We start from the raw sequence: 15,391 nt of genomic DNA on the forward strand, positions 1-15,391 counted from the left end.
TTCAATATAACTTCTACAAAACAAGACTCGTTATTCATTCCTATGATTAATACAAGTATTATCCTTTCTATTTATTTGATTTGTAAATTTGTTATTAAATAATCTGATTACACAATTTCCCAGACAGAATTTTGAGATGTTCATGAGCAAGGAATCAAATCTCTTCTTACACTTTCGTTGTTTTAAGAGTACAAAGGGCTAGTATCTACCTCCGTTGCTTTTGTCAATTTACTTAATAAAATATGAAATACGATATACGGCATTTTAACCGAAAAAGATAGTATCCTATTAGTTATACAACCTCTCGTCAAACAAAGTGTTAGAAACACCCAGGGAAACTAAGATTGATATACAAATATTCAGATCATGTCTTGCCCCCCCACTTTTAACGTCCAATCGCCGCCACTGAATGAGACAATCATAATATGAAGATCACATTTGAAACACAGGGTTCAGCAGAACAATATACCATTTTATTAGAAGTCCTACAGTAATACTACATACTGAATATAAGAACAAGACTGGTAATTGATAATTTAGTCAATGCTATTTTCTAGCAAAATAACCAAACTCATATTTTGTTTTGCTGAGTTCACTTAACGATACAATCATAATATGAAGATCACATTTGAAACACAGGGTTCAGCAGAACAATATACCATTTTATTAGAAGTCCTACAATAAAACTACATAATTAAGAATGTAAGAACGAGACTGGAAATTTGTAACTTTAGTCAATGCTTATTTTGTTTTCCTTAAGTCACCTTTTCAGTTTTTGAAAATTACATCTGTGAGATAACCATCATCCTTTGTGATGCACTGACGAAGTTGACGAACGAAACGCCTACCTCTGTAAGCCAGAAATCATGAATGTCGACAGTAATCCTCTGTTACGTACCGAAGTGATTGTGACTGTGTTTTTGTATTGATCCTGAAAAACAAAGTATGGTCCAATAATCCTGGAAACCTAAACACTGCACTAAGACATGATCTTTGCACTATAGACTGATTTTCCATGGAGTGGCTTACAATTACTCCAGTATCGCATCATTTGCTTGTTGACATGTCCTTCCAGTTCAAAATGTGCCTCAACCGAGATAATCAGGTTGGGAAGAATTTCCATATTTTCATTCTTAATGTCTATAAAACTTGTAGTGAATTGTTTTCGGGAGGCATACTCACGTTCGGATAACTTATGGATCACCTGCATTTTGTACGAATGATAAGTCGCTGTGGCGGATGCGGGGGAAACTTCTGACAAGTGCATTCTTGCAGCATGTTTGTTTACTGAACAACTAGAACTCCTGTTAATAGCGTTTCGAACCCTCTCAATGTTTTCTGGTGTCCGCATTATCCTCTGTATTTCCGATGACTTCTTATTCGTGGCACTTGTTACAGCACAAACTGAACCTACATATCTCCGAATAATGTGCTGTTCTTGTACTCTTCGGTGTCTCAAAATGTTTAAGTGCTGTCGAAACTTCCGCTAGTCTCCATCACACTGTTTATACCCGAATAGGTTTCAACCAGAAAAGTGCGTTGCCTCTCGGTCCATTGTAACTAAAATAGCACCCTTTTTGCTACACTCTATCCTGCTGGATTTTATGCTCACTGTGTAACTGTGTGAGCTACCAACTGTTAAAAGTGGTAGATTATTTCGGCCATAGCCTTTATTTCCCACTTACCGTAGTTTGCTAAAGAACATATTGGCTGCTAGGTTGGCTATCCGAAAAGTGTTCCGCAATTCCAGTGACTTCCAGCGCTGAAATAACAGTAACGTATAGGCAACCTATCAGCTTATGTTGCTTACCGATGAGTCCTTTCAACAATAACAACCAATGCTTATTCTTATAGTATCATCATTACAACTAAACAATCATCATTTATAACAAGAATCACATGGTGATATTGTTAAAAGGATCATAAGCTCTCGACTAAAAGTATACAACGTCAAATTATTGATTCCTCAGTTAAAATTACTCATAGAAGCGTTTCCTTCATGCTTCCGCCAACCGATGATATCAAGAAACAGTGATCAATTTTTTCAACACTTACTTGCTGGTTTATTGGGGAAGGTGGGGCTAGTTAGAACACTTTTCAGGTCTGACTTATTTTACTGGAAACTTATTATGGATACAAATACTATATTGACTAAAAGGTACATGCTTTTAGCAACATACGAAAAGTGCAAAACATCGAACGTTAGTCGTGAAAAATTAATTTTACTATTATAAGGTTAGTGTTCATATAAAAGAAGTCTGTCTGAAATATTAAGTTTCACTGGCTTCGAATTTCTGAAAGGTATAGGAAACCAATATTATATGTTTACAAGTGTAAGATTACAAGTGGTTAAATCATGTCAACAGCTATACTACGTTAAAATGAATGAATTAATTTGAAAGACGATTGTATAAGATAATTTCTACCAGCAAAGTGTTTCTGCACAATTTGGGGAACGTGTATTTTATTTATACAAGTATAGAGTTACTAGTGTGAAACAATGGTAAGTGCTCTAAGTTATGCAATTGTCTTATTTCCATGCGCTATATGTTATCGCACTGTCCTATTCTATGGGCACACACCCCTTCACTGACGCGCCTTCTCCCTAAGAACGCAGCTTCTCGCGTGGTCTTGCTGCACTCCTGCCCTGGCTTGGTTAGATGCATTCTCGCTTTAATGGCTACCTAGTGCAGGCTGATTTTTTGTTGCACAATTGCTTTCATCGTAAACACAAGTATTAATATCAGTAAGGGAAAGTTTTTGTTGGGTGTACTATTTTTTTTAGTGAATTCAGTGATGAAATAATTGTATATAATGGAATGGCACGTAATCTTTCAAGGGCAAATCGGTTTGCGCATCTACTATAAATGTGTACTCAATTTTTTGGTCATGCACCAGGCTAATAATATTTTTAAGAGAATCAAAGAAAAAAGATCAAAATGTTTTCCTTTCTTAATTTGACTGAGAACTTTTAACCTTTGCTCTCATTGTAAGCCTTCACGGAATTACTGCCTAATCTTCCAAGAGAGAAGTATTGCAACGACATTAATAACTGGTGACGTGCACTGAACGCATGAATAATCATTGGTGACGTGCACTGAACAGTATATATATTAATGCCTTATCATTATGTTTACTGGGCCGTAATAAGTCAAAGCTGGAGGGCACTATCCAAAATGTGTGTAAACCCGTCAAATGTCATTTGTCTACTTGCAACCTATTTTACTATACGTTCAAGAACCACCTGAAGTAGGGCAGAGTCACATCTTGCAAACTACCTCCCCGAATTGTTGAATGACGCTGCACATAGAGCCATGCCAATATACAACGAAGACGTTACTGAACCCTTTGATTTGGATGAGGATGTCATGGAATCAATTTCCATCACCGACGCTGGAGAAGTGGATGAAACTTACTAGCAATATTTGCGAAGGAGAGCATCGGGGATCTGCGGTGATATGAGTGATGAGTCTGTGGACTTGGATCACAAGAGGAAAGCAGTTGAATTACTGAAGAATGGATACCGAAAAAGATTGTCGTTACAGTCCGTAATGTGAGACTACAAGGGAGTAACGTCGCGAAAACAATCGTACAATTGGGAAGAGCAAGCCTCTTCAGGTGGAACACGCAAAGCAAATTGCGTGAGGTGTCGCTCGCCGTGCTTTAGTACTTTCAAAACTCCGTAGGTGCACATTTACAGATGGATGACGTAGAATTGCATTGGTGGACTCTCCAGGCAAACCGGAAGTGCAACTTTGCTTCATTTACGGCCTGGAAAACGTGATTTCGCGCATTTAAGAGGTCGCACACTATCGTTTCACGTAAAGTGTCCAAACGTATACCTGTTATCTAACATCAGTCACTGGGTATCTCTAACGACATGACTACTTATGGTTTTCACAACAGGTGTCATATTGCGTATGTTCGCAGTTTTGACGGTGTTTTGCCGTTCATCCCCCACCGAAATGGATACCGAAAAAGATTGTCGTTACAGTCCGTAATGTGAGACTACAAGGGAGTAACGTCTCGAAAACAATCGTACAATTGGGAAGAGCAAGCCTCTTCAGGTGGAACACGCAAAGCAAATTGCGTGAGGTGTCGCTCGCCATGCTTTAGTACTTTCAAAACTCCGTAGGTGCACATTTACAGATGGATGACGTAGAATTGCATTGGTGGACTCTCCAGGCAAATCGGAAGTGCAACTTTGCTTCATTTACGGCCTGGAAAATGTGATTTCGCGCATTTAAGAGGTCGCACACTATCATTTCACGTAAAGTGTCCAAACGTATACCTGTTTTCTAACATCAGTCACTGGGTATCTCTAACGACATGACTACTTATGGTTTTCACAACAGGTGTCATATTGCGTATGTTCGCAGTTTTGACGGTGTTTTCCCGTTCATCCCCCACTTTGGACGATATAAAAACATGTATATCCCACTTTTCGTTCCTTTATTCACTATAGAAATTTAAAGCAAATCTGCTTTTGGCCTTGCTAAAGGTGTCTTATTGCCCTATGTTCACACATTACAGAGATCTGTACCACCTTCAACCCCACATTGCCCAAAAATAGTCGTATGTCCTACTTTTGATTCCTTTATTCACTCCAGGAGTTTCAAGTAAATCCGCATTGTGCGTTGCTAGTTATGACCTTGCTAAAATGTGTCATGTTGCCTTATGTTCGCACTTTAGAGGGTGTTTATCTCCTTCAGTCCCACATTCGCCAATATAAAAAACACGTTTGTCCAACTGTTTTGACTTCTTTATTCACTGTTGGAGCTTCTAGCAAACCCACTTTGTGTGTTGCTAGTTATAGCCTTGCTAAAAATTTATCATATTGCCCTATGTTCGAACTAGAGAGAGTTTACCCGCTTCGTCTCTCACGTTGGCCGATATAAAAAAACACATATGTCCTACTTTTGATTAATTTATTTACTCCAGGAGTTTTAAGCAAATCGGGGTGTGACAAATGGAATACCTTTCCTGTCAGAAGACCAATTTAAAAAAAAAAAAGTTGTAAATGAAACTTTCAAAGATTGGTACCACTGCTGCACTTACCACATGAAATTGTTCCATAATGATAGATTCGTAAAATGATATATATGGGTTTCTTAATGGAAGAACAATGAAATGTCTTCAAATTGACACAAAATAAGAAGTTAAATTTATCTCTCAGATTTCACAAAATCGAAAAAGATGGGCATTATGATAATAGGCAACAATGACAATGTACGCAAATAAATATTAATATACTTCACGTTTTCCGGCGGTTGCCACAAAACTTATGGTTGTATGGTTTCATAAACTTGAACTTCAAAGGTTATGGTTCTATGAACTTTAAAGGTCCATAGCTCCCAAACTATGGGATCTATCGTAGTTGGGTCAAGACTTCACTTAGGAACTAATATGTACTCTATCCTGAAATACATGTTTCAATATCCTAAAGTACTCACGCAGCAACTTTTCAAGAGGAAGTTTGACTACTTGCATATAATATGAAGTACTTACGAACTACCTCTATAAAAATTTTGCAGAAGGTCGACAGGATTCTGAAGCTTGGAAGCTTAGAGCACATACTAGTTTCTAAGTGAAATCCTAATCCGGCTAAAGTAGATCCTATAATTTTGAAGCTATGAACATTTGAAATTCATATTTCGATATTTTCAGCAGCCTACAAATTCGAAAGGAAGCATTTGTACACTCAGGTTGGTCTACCCTTTTTGTCTTATCTTTCTGTCAGGAATCACCTCCCAAACGTTGTTTGAAACACCCTGTATATGCATATATGCGATCGCACTGTCTTACAAAAAATAAAAAAAGTTCTATTTCTTGGTAACAAAGTAGTTTCAAACCTGAATTCAAATCTGCTTTTAGTTTTTCTGCATCAGAGATAGTTTTGGAGTAATCAGCACGTAATGTTTGTGTTTGTAAAGCATTACTATATATTGTTGACAATATATATTACATAAAATTGTAGGTATGCGAAACAGCTGTCGACCGTAGGTAATGGTTTACTTTTTTGTTTTGTACTGAGTGTCTCTCTTGTCTCTAATGATACACCAGCAATAGTCTGCCAGCATGATAGGCATCCACTTCCCTTCATAGCGTTTTTCAATTATGGATATATCTTTATGAAATCTTTCTCCGTGTTCATCGGAAATGTCATAGCAATCACTGGGGAAGTAGTCCAGATGTGAGTCCATGATATGCACCTTCAAGGACATTTTGCAACCTAAATCCTGATAAGCTGCAAGCATTTCATCCACCATCTCCTTGTATTTAGGGTCACGTCTTCTCCCAAGGAAGTTTTGGGTTACTTTCGTGAAACTCATCCATGCGCTTCCTTCTCTGTGAGACATGCCTCAAAACTTCTATCTTAATGCAGTTCTCGTATCTGCGGACCTACAAACACGCTCTCTCTTATTTTTCCAGCTGACAGTCGAGGAAATTTGTCAGAAAGATATACAAAAGCTGGCCCATTGGGATCCATTGCCTTCACAAGCTTATTTATAAGTCCAAGTTCTATATGTAGGGGTGGAACAAGAACATTTCTAGGATCTACAAGACTGTCCTGTTGCCCATTCTTTTCACCAACTGTCCAATTGCGTTTAGGCCACTCCTTTTTCACATAGTGGGAAGTTCTTTCCCGACTATCCCATTCACATAAAAAGCATGCATACTTCGTGTAACCTTGTTGCATTCCTAATAATAATGCTATTACCTTAAAGTCACAACACAACTTCCACATATGTTCACTGTACTTAATTACGGTCAATATCTTTCTGAAAATTTCATAACTCTCTTTGGTAAAACTGGCATATGCAACTGGGATTGAAGGCAGTTTATTCCCGATATGCACCAACATCGTGTGCGTGGGTTTTCTCGGGGTTCTCCCGTTTCCTCCCACTTTCTTCATTCCACCATTTCCTTCATTACGCATCATCACCGTCTCCTTTAGCCTAACCGGCAAAACCGTGGGACATAAAACTAAAAGATTTCATTTCATTTTCCGATATGCACCAATACCTTTTAAGCTATTCTTCGAAGCGTCCAGAAATAATCTCCATTCACCAGGTTCGTATGTTATGTGCAAGGCTGTCATTAATCCATGAACATCATTGTAGAATGTCACGGAACTATCACTGGTAAAATAAGACACAAAAGCACGTTCTCTGTTCCTGAAGGTTATGTTGGTTGTTTCGTGGAAAAGGTTATATTCCTGTAACCTGGAGCCTAACAATTCTGCTTTCTGTTTACTGAGTTCTAAGTCTCGCACGAAATAATTTAAATCATCCTGCTGTAATACAGGGCGTACTCGTGCCCTAATACGGGGGATCCCTTCTTTTTTCCAGAGAACATGGAAGTTCTGTAGTGCTACTTTCTTCACTATCACTCATCTCTTCTATATCTGTGGGCCTTGAAGGAACTGGTAAAGCTTCAGAATTTGCCACAGGTCGTCTTGCTGACGGTAGATCCGGATAAACAATATATTTCTTTGATTTGCTGTTCGTGAATTCCTGAATTTTGGTTAAGCAGAAATAACAGTCTGTCAAATGGTCTCTTGGTTCCCTCCAAACCATCGGTACAGCAAATAATGAAACATTTTTCCTCGCCACCACTTAATTAATTTACAATAACATGTAGCACAACACATATTAGGTGACAACTTCTTATCAAAATCACCAGCTCCGACGCCAAAGTACTGTTTATATGCTCTCTTGATGATAGGTGTGATTTTCTTCCTGTTCCTCACGAAGGTGAACTCTCCCCAAACATAACAGAAGTTGTTAGCTGCATACTTACAACCACGAGTGCGAGGCATTTTTTTTATTTCGCTTAAACACAAACAAAATGAATCCACAGAATTCAGTTTACATACAGTAAGTAGTACTAACGCCCGATAAAGTATCAGTTTCACACGCTCAGTTTAACTCACAAACTACTCCCAACAACACATTGCAACAACTAAACACTGTCGGGCAAGTTTTGCCAACCTCTGGAAAATGAAAGCTGTCAATGTTGCAAGGTCTTACTTTCCAAATTCTCTTTTGTCACCATATACTGTGTTTGGCATGTATATGAATATATGTAGTACATGAATGCTTGAATTACTATTAAACTATCCCTGACGGATCATATCGGATGTCTCATTTGAACTTTCATGTCACATTCCTTTCATAGTACAAAATTTCATTTCAGAAATACAACCCTTGTAAAACAGTGTTATCATTGTTGCATCAATAATATTCCGCAGAATTGTGGTGACCACTAGAAAACGTAAAATATATTGATTTCTAAGTGCTAATATTGTTAACGTCACATATTGCCAGAATAAAAATACGTTTTGATTTTCCGAATTTCCAGAGAAAAGACGTCATGTTTCATTCCATAGGTAAACTGGAATTCGTTCATGTTATTATGGTTATGGAACTCGTCATAAAGGATTCCACAAATTTTACTCCATTATCATTATGGAAGCATTCAATGCACAGGGGTACCAAAGTTTGCATTTGCAAAACAACAGAGAGCAATCGAAAAAGGACAAATACTTTTTGTTTCTTTTTTTCTGTTATTATTTCTTCTTATTTCCCCTTTCTCTCTCCCACAAATAATTTATCACAGAGTTATTCAGATATAATGCAAACTTCCACTGCTGAATGATATCTCAGGAGATTTACACCCTTAAACAGCCTCTTCTCTTCAATCGCCGCCTGTCCTAGTTTGAGGAAAATTATCTTAATCGTTTTTTCTACTTTAATTCCGACTTATGTGTTTTTGACATTCTGAATAAGGCTATACATTTTGGAAATGAATCATCAATCATGTAGATGCCCTACATTTCGTTAGGTATGCCCAGGTTTCATAGAGTTTTGGTGTTTGTGTATACGCTATATATTGACACTTACGCATGGCTATGAATGCACATCTCGACGTGTGGGACAAAAGCTTCCAACAGTGTTTTATCTCGCTGCGCATCATCTTGGTGAAAACTTGTGGGCGATTTGAAGTAGGAAGATTGCAGTGTGGTAAAGAAAATTAGGAGTGTAAAAACAAAAAACTAATTTATATGTATGATTATTACTTCAAAATTATCTATTCATCATTTCTGAAACAAAAATTATAAGTAAATACAAAAATCCATAGTTCTCAAAAATTGCCTTTTTCAAGCAAGCAGTCAATTTCTCAGTTTCGCATGATCTACGATTCCTCGTACTTCTGCATTTTGCTGATGTATAGTCGAGTCACAATATGGGAACTCGTTCTCTTTTATGAGCCCTCTTTAACAAGAAAACATTATAAAATTCTACTTCATATTTTCGCAACCCCTACTGAATATAGCAGAAATTATAAAAGCCTATGGTTTTCTATTCTAACCCCTATATAACATAACAGAAATTACACTCAGTGTACGCTACGAACACATATTTCAACTCCCTATAAGAAAGGCTCTGACTACACGAAGAATATTGCAACCGCTATGTAACACAGCCGATGATCACCTTTCAACCCGTATGTAACATAGAAATTACACAGGTGACATTTTTTCTCTTCTACAACATAGAAAATGACCAGTGTTTCAGCCCCTATTGAACATAGCAAAATTATAAAATACTAGTAATTTTTCAACCCCTAAATCTTACACAAGAAAGGCTATAAGCATTGTTTTTACACCTATTAACATAGCAGAGATGACAATCCCTATGTAAGAAAGGCTGTGACAATCTTTTAATCCCTGTCTAGCAGCAGACTATGAACACATATTTCAACCCATATATAATATACCAGCAGAGAATATTATATATATATATATATATATATATATATATATATATATATATATATATATATATATATATATATATATAAGTTGACTTTGAGTTTAACGTCCCGTTCAGCAGCGAGGCTATATGAGACGTGGACATACTGATTAACGTGGAATCCGAACCACATGAGCTCCCGCCGGGAATCGAACCCGGGTCTCCCACGCCAAAGGCGTGTACACTAATCGCTTAGCCACGGAGAAGCTCTCTCTCTCTCTATATATATATATATATATATATATATATATATATATATATATGTATGTATGTATATATATATAAGGTTCATTATGAAAGTAATGAGCATTGCTTTAGAAAAATTGTTTTATTGTTCCAATTGTTACAAATCTTTAAAATTTCTCAAAATACGCTCCTTCTGATTCGATACTCTTCTGGAGACGTGTTTTCCACGCCTGCCTGAAAAGCATCTTTAAAGTCTTCGGCTGGAATGGCTTTTAAAAACCTTGTAACATGGGCTTGAATGTTCTGCAGGGAGTCCCAATGTTTTCCTTTGAGGTGTCTCTTCAAACGGGGAAACAAAAAAAAGTCACTAGGAGCCAGGTCAGGACTATAGGGGGTGGGGGACCACTGGGGTTCTGCTCCGGGCCAGGAAGTCGACGACGGTGAAGGCGGTGTGACTTGGTGCATTGTCGTGGTGGAGTTTCATTGAGTCTTTGATGTCACTTCGAACGCGGGCGACCCTGCGTTTCAGTCTCTTGAGCACTTCTAGATAAAATCCTGCGTTGACAGGTTGTCCTAGTGGCACAAACCCGAAATGGATGATTCCTCAAACGTCGAAGAAGACAATGAACATGGTTTTGATTCGGGATTTGCTCTGCGCGCCTTTTTGGGGCGGGGGAGGATGAGGTGTGCCACTCCGCACTCTGCCTTTTGGATTCTGGATCGTATTCGAACATCCAGGATTCGTCTCCAGTTACGACCGAGTCTAAAAAGTCCCGATTACTCTCACACAATACCAACAACTCCTTGCAGCGCAAAACTCGAAGTTCTTTTTGTTCGTTCGTTAGCACCTTCAGCACAAGCTTCTCACAGACCTTTCGCATTTGCAGGTCCTCGGTCACTATCCCATGTACCGCAAATGTTGACATGTTTAGGGTGTCCGCGATTTGTTGAATGCTCACACGCTGGTCTGAGCGCAACACTTCACGCACACGGTTAACGTTGTCGTCGGTCCTGGCCGTTGTTGGGCGTCCAGAACGGGGCTCGTCGGCGACCTCCTCCCGATCCTCCTTGAACGACTTGTGCCATTTTCCGACCTGGAATCTTGACAAACAACCCTGCTTGTAGGCCTCTTTCAGCATCTAGTAAGTTTCCGTAGCATTCTTACCCAACTTGATGCAAAATTTTATGACGTAAGGTTGTTCGAGCGACCCCTCCATCGCGCCGTGTTACAACTTGTAAAAACGTGCTTCACGCGGATCGACATCCACACGCTGTAGAGACCTGCACGGGCCGGGCCTGGCCCGAGGCCCGGCCCGGCCCGCGGGCCGACAGTGTTATTTCTTTGGGCCGGGCCGGGCATGGGCTGGCCAACACTGATTTCTCTTCAGGTCGGGCCGGGCTGGGACCGATCAATTGCAATTCTTTAATAATTATTGACTTTCGTTAAACGATAATTGGAATAAAGCCAAACGTTGAAGAAGTGTGTCCGTGAAAAATGTTACTAAGAATGCAATAGCTATTTACAGTTTTGTTGCTTAGCGGCTCCACTATCACTATAGAGAATTGCAGGCATTATGCGGTAAATTGAGCTCTGACCTTGACCTTCACTGAACTCAAAATATAAAAAGAAGGGGTGGGAATGTTTTGCTTGTCGCTAAACAATATTGCCATCTTCACTTTATGCTAAAAATCAATTAAGTTAGATTTTTGTTACAGGGAATGGAGTTTTTGTTCTCTCGATGACAGGCAAAGTTCTAGGAGGCAATGGTACCATTCGGGAGGCAAGCGTCAGGTTGTGAAATAGAGTTTAGAAATTGTTTCTGAGGGTTAGGTCAAATTTACTACTAAATTTTGAGAAAGACTCGGGCTCGAGTTATTTTTAAAAAAAAATTATCGGGCCGGGGTCGGGCCAAAATCTTTTAAAATTTATCGGGCCCGGGCCGGGCTTGGGCCAAGAATTTTGAAAAACTTATCGGGCCAGGCCGGGCTCGGGCCGAAAATCTCAAAAACTTTTCGGGCCCGGGCTGGGCCGGGCCTAGGTACGTTCGGGCTGGATTGGGCTCGGGCCGAGAAATTCGGCCCGTGCAGGTCTCTAACACTCTGTCACTGCTCCAGCAGACTGACTCCGGACGCGTTTGGAAGGACAGACTACCCACTGCTTTTTCGGCGGTGGATTGTTGAGTCAGGGTAGCATCATGCTCATTACTTTCAAAATGAACCATATATATATATATATAGTATATCCCCTTATTCCAACCCATATGAAACAGAAGAAAGGCTACACTACACGCAGAATTACGCAACCCATTTTTTATCATTACAGGGCTTACACAAGATAGGTTATAACCCCTCTCATGAACAGATGACTGCCCCTATTAAACATAGCAGACACTTGTTATGCTTACCCTGTAGAACATATTTTGAACCTCTATGTAACATAGACAGCACCTCTGCTGAGATATTATATAGTATTCAAGTTTACGCACTTTATCCAATACAGAATAAGAAGTGTATTACAACAAAATTATAGAAGCCAGGTATATTTGTTTAAAATATCAAGAGAGGATATTGTGAATGAGTTACATAAACCTTCTAGAAGATATTATTATAGAATTTCATGTAATTACCAAAGGTCTTAATGTTGTATGGCAACCCAATCTAGTAGAAATGAATTCAGGAAACTTAAAAGAAATAGAAGCTACAATTATTTGTTAACAGTTATTGAAACATTTAGTAAGAAAGCATAGTCTGTGCCTCTAAAACGAAAAACTGGTGAAAATGTTGCTGTAGAATTTGAGTCAACTTTGAAGCAAATTTCTATGGGTTCTTTCACATGGATACAGATTAGAAATTTTATAATATTCACTTTATACCGTTAATGAAAAAGTATGGTATTAAACATTATTCTCCATATAGTGAAATAAAAGCGAGTATTGTTTAACGTTTTAACAATTCGCGTCGCAGACTTATATGGAAACGCTTTACTTCATATGGTAATGATAGATGTTTAACCATACTATCAGAGTTATTGAAACATTATAATAATTCCAAACGCAGTATTATTAAAATGAAAGCTGCGGATGTTATCAAAAAGCATGAGGACTGTAAGTTGTCAACTGTGTATTGCAAAATATTCTCCCTCTTTGAGGGAGACCAAAATTTAAAGCTGATGATTATATCAGAATAAGCAAGGTGAAGAAGGAAATTCAAAGGGACTTTGCTCGTAATTAAGAGTACGGAATTTTTTCAAATAACCAATGTATTTCCAACGATTCCACCAACCTATCACTTGAAAGATAGTAATCAAGAACCTGTAGAGGAACGCTTTTATGAACAGGAATTGATGAGAAATAAATACCCCCATACTTAGCTTGTTAAAAAAAATTGCGTAAAACAAAGGGTAAAGCATATGTAAAATGCTTAGGATTACCGTCACAGTATAATTCTTTAGCTGATTTGAAATCTATTGTTAAGTAATGTACGATTTTGACTGGTCGTATTATTATTATTATTATTATTATTATTATTATTATTATTATTATTATTATTATTATTATTATTATTATTATTATTATTAATAATAATAATAATAATTTATTATATTACTAATTATTTTATTATGTTATAGTATGTCATGTTTCAACACCGTTTTACATGTATGGTAGCCAGGGCCGGATTTAGCATTTTGGCGCCCCTATGCCCAATATTTTTTTCCGCCCCCTAGTCTGGTTAAAGTTACTTTCCTAAAAACCTTTATTAAATAATTATATCAGGCCTATATGATAATTGCTTAAACACCACTCCACGATGCAATTTTATCATTGCAAGTTTTTTGAGGAATTTACTTGGTTCTGGGCTTAACAAAATACCGTTAATGTATTAACAAAAGATTGGTGAATAACTTTGGTTTTGTTCAGTTTAGCCATTTAGGCAAATAAATAAAAAAAACTGTAGTAAAAAAATAAGTAAAAAAACAGCCAGTTCTCCCGTGTTTGAGATCAATGTTGTAACGAAGTTGATGCATAATGTTGAAAAATAGTTTAACTTTACCAACAATTATTTGTTCCAATGAACTTCAAAATCAGAATGCTTTATTAGCCTGATTCAAAAAATATAATATGTTAAGTTATGGCTATTTATTTTTATTACTGGATATTTTTTTTTTATTTTTTTCTCTCGGCCGTGAGCCCCCTGGGAGCTTGCGCCCATCCGGCCCTGATGGTAGCAGGTCCTACAGAATGTGAAAAATCATATTTTGTCAAAACATTTCTCGATCATTACAGTAATTTTATTTAATGTTGGTATGGCGAGTGGTAAGCATTGTAGGATGTTCTTCTCATGTTGTAAATTTAAGAAAGGCTGCCACAAAATGATGAATTTCAAGGAAAAACGGACATCATCTTGTAATTATAGACGATTTAATGTTTGAATGTAATAATAGAGTTGTACATATTTTCACTAAGGGGAGTCATCACAGGAATTAAGGTGTTATTTTTTATCTCAAAATATTTTTTATCAACAAAAAATGATGGGGAATATTTTGGTAAATTGTCGTTACATAGTGTTTTAAAACCTTAACAGACCGAGGCTCAACTTAATTGCTTAGCAAGTCAATTTTATGCAGATAACAAAGTTTGTTCAGGAAGATTATCAAGATGTAACTCAAAATGCTCATGGTTATATGCTTTTAGATTTAAAACAAAATACTCCTGATGAATGATTACAAACAAATATTTTTTCATCGGATTCTTTTAATTATGTTTATGTATTTGTAAAATGTATTATTAGTATTTTTATATTTTAACAACTAGTTATACTGTAATAGTCGTAAAAAAATTATTAGTAAGGGAAATGAATACGTATATAGGGCAGGATCGGTATAGACTGTTTCAAAATGCAATGTTCTATGATATTAACGTCCTTTCCTTTTTCGTTTCAGAAGTGAACATGGCAGCACTTCCAGCAAGCTTCAGTCCAGAGGAGCATAAGACCGTCATTAAATTTCCCTTCCTCCAAACGAAAGATGTTACGAGCATCTATAATGAAATAAAACAAACTTGAGGGACCATGGGCTGTCATGCAACAGTCAAACGCTGCATGGCAAACTTCAGAACTGGCCATTTTGATGTTGAGAGTGCGAAACCCAGTGGTAGGCCTGTTTCCGTGTCTGCTCGCGTAAATTTGCAAGCCATCCAGGACATGATAATGGATGATCGTCGAATATCAGCCAAAAGGATTGCTACATGTTTGGTCATATCACGTGAAAAAGTCGGTACTATTATTCGTAATGGTCTGGGTATGAGGAAGGTTGTATCAAAGTGAGTCTCAAAACTTCTGACGAAGAAACAAAAGCAGGGAAGAGTGAGAAATTAACGGACAGGTTGGGA

Source organism: Thermobia domestica, chromosome 11 (assembly GCF_964235325.1).
Source record: "Thermobia domestica chromosome 11, izTheDome1.hap1.1, whole genome shotgun sequence".
NCBI classification, from domain to species: Eukaryota; Metazoa; Arthropoda; class Insecta; order Zygentoma; family Lepismatidae; genus Thermobia; species Thermobia domestica.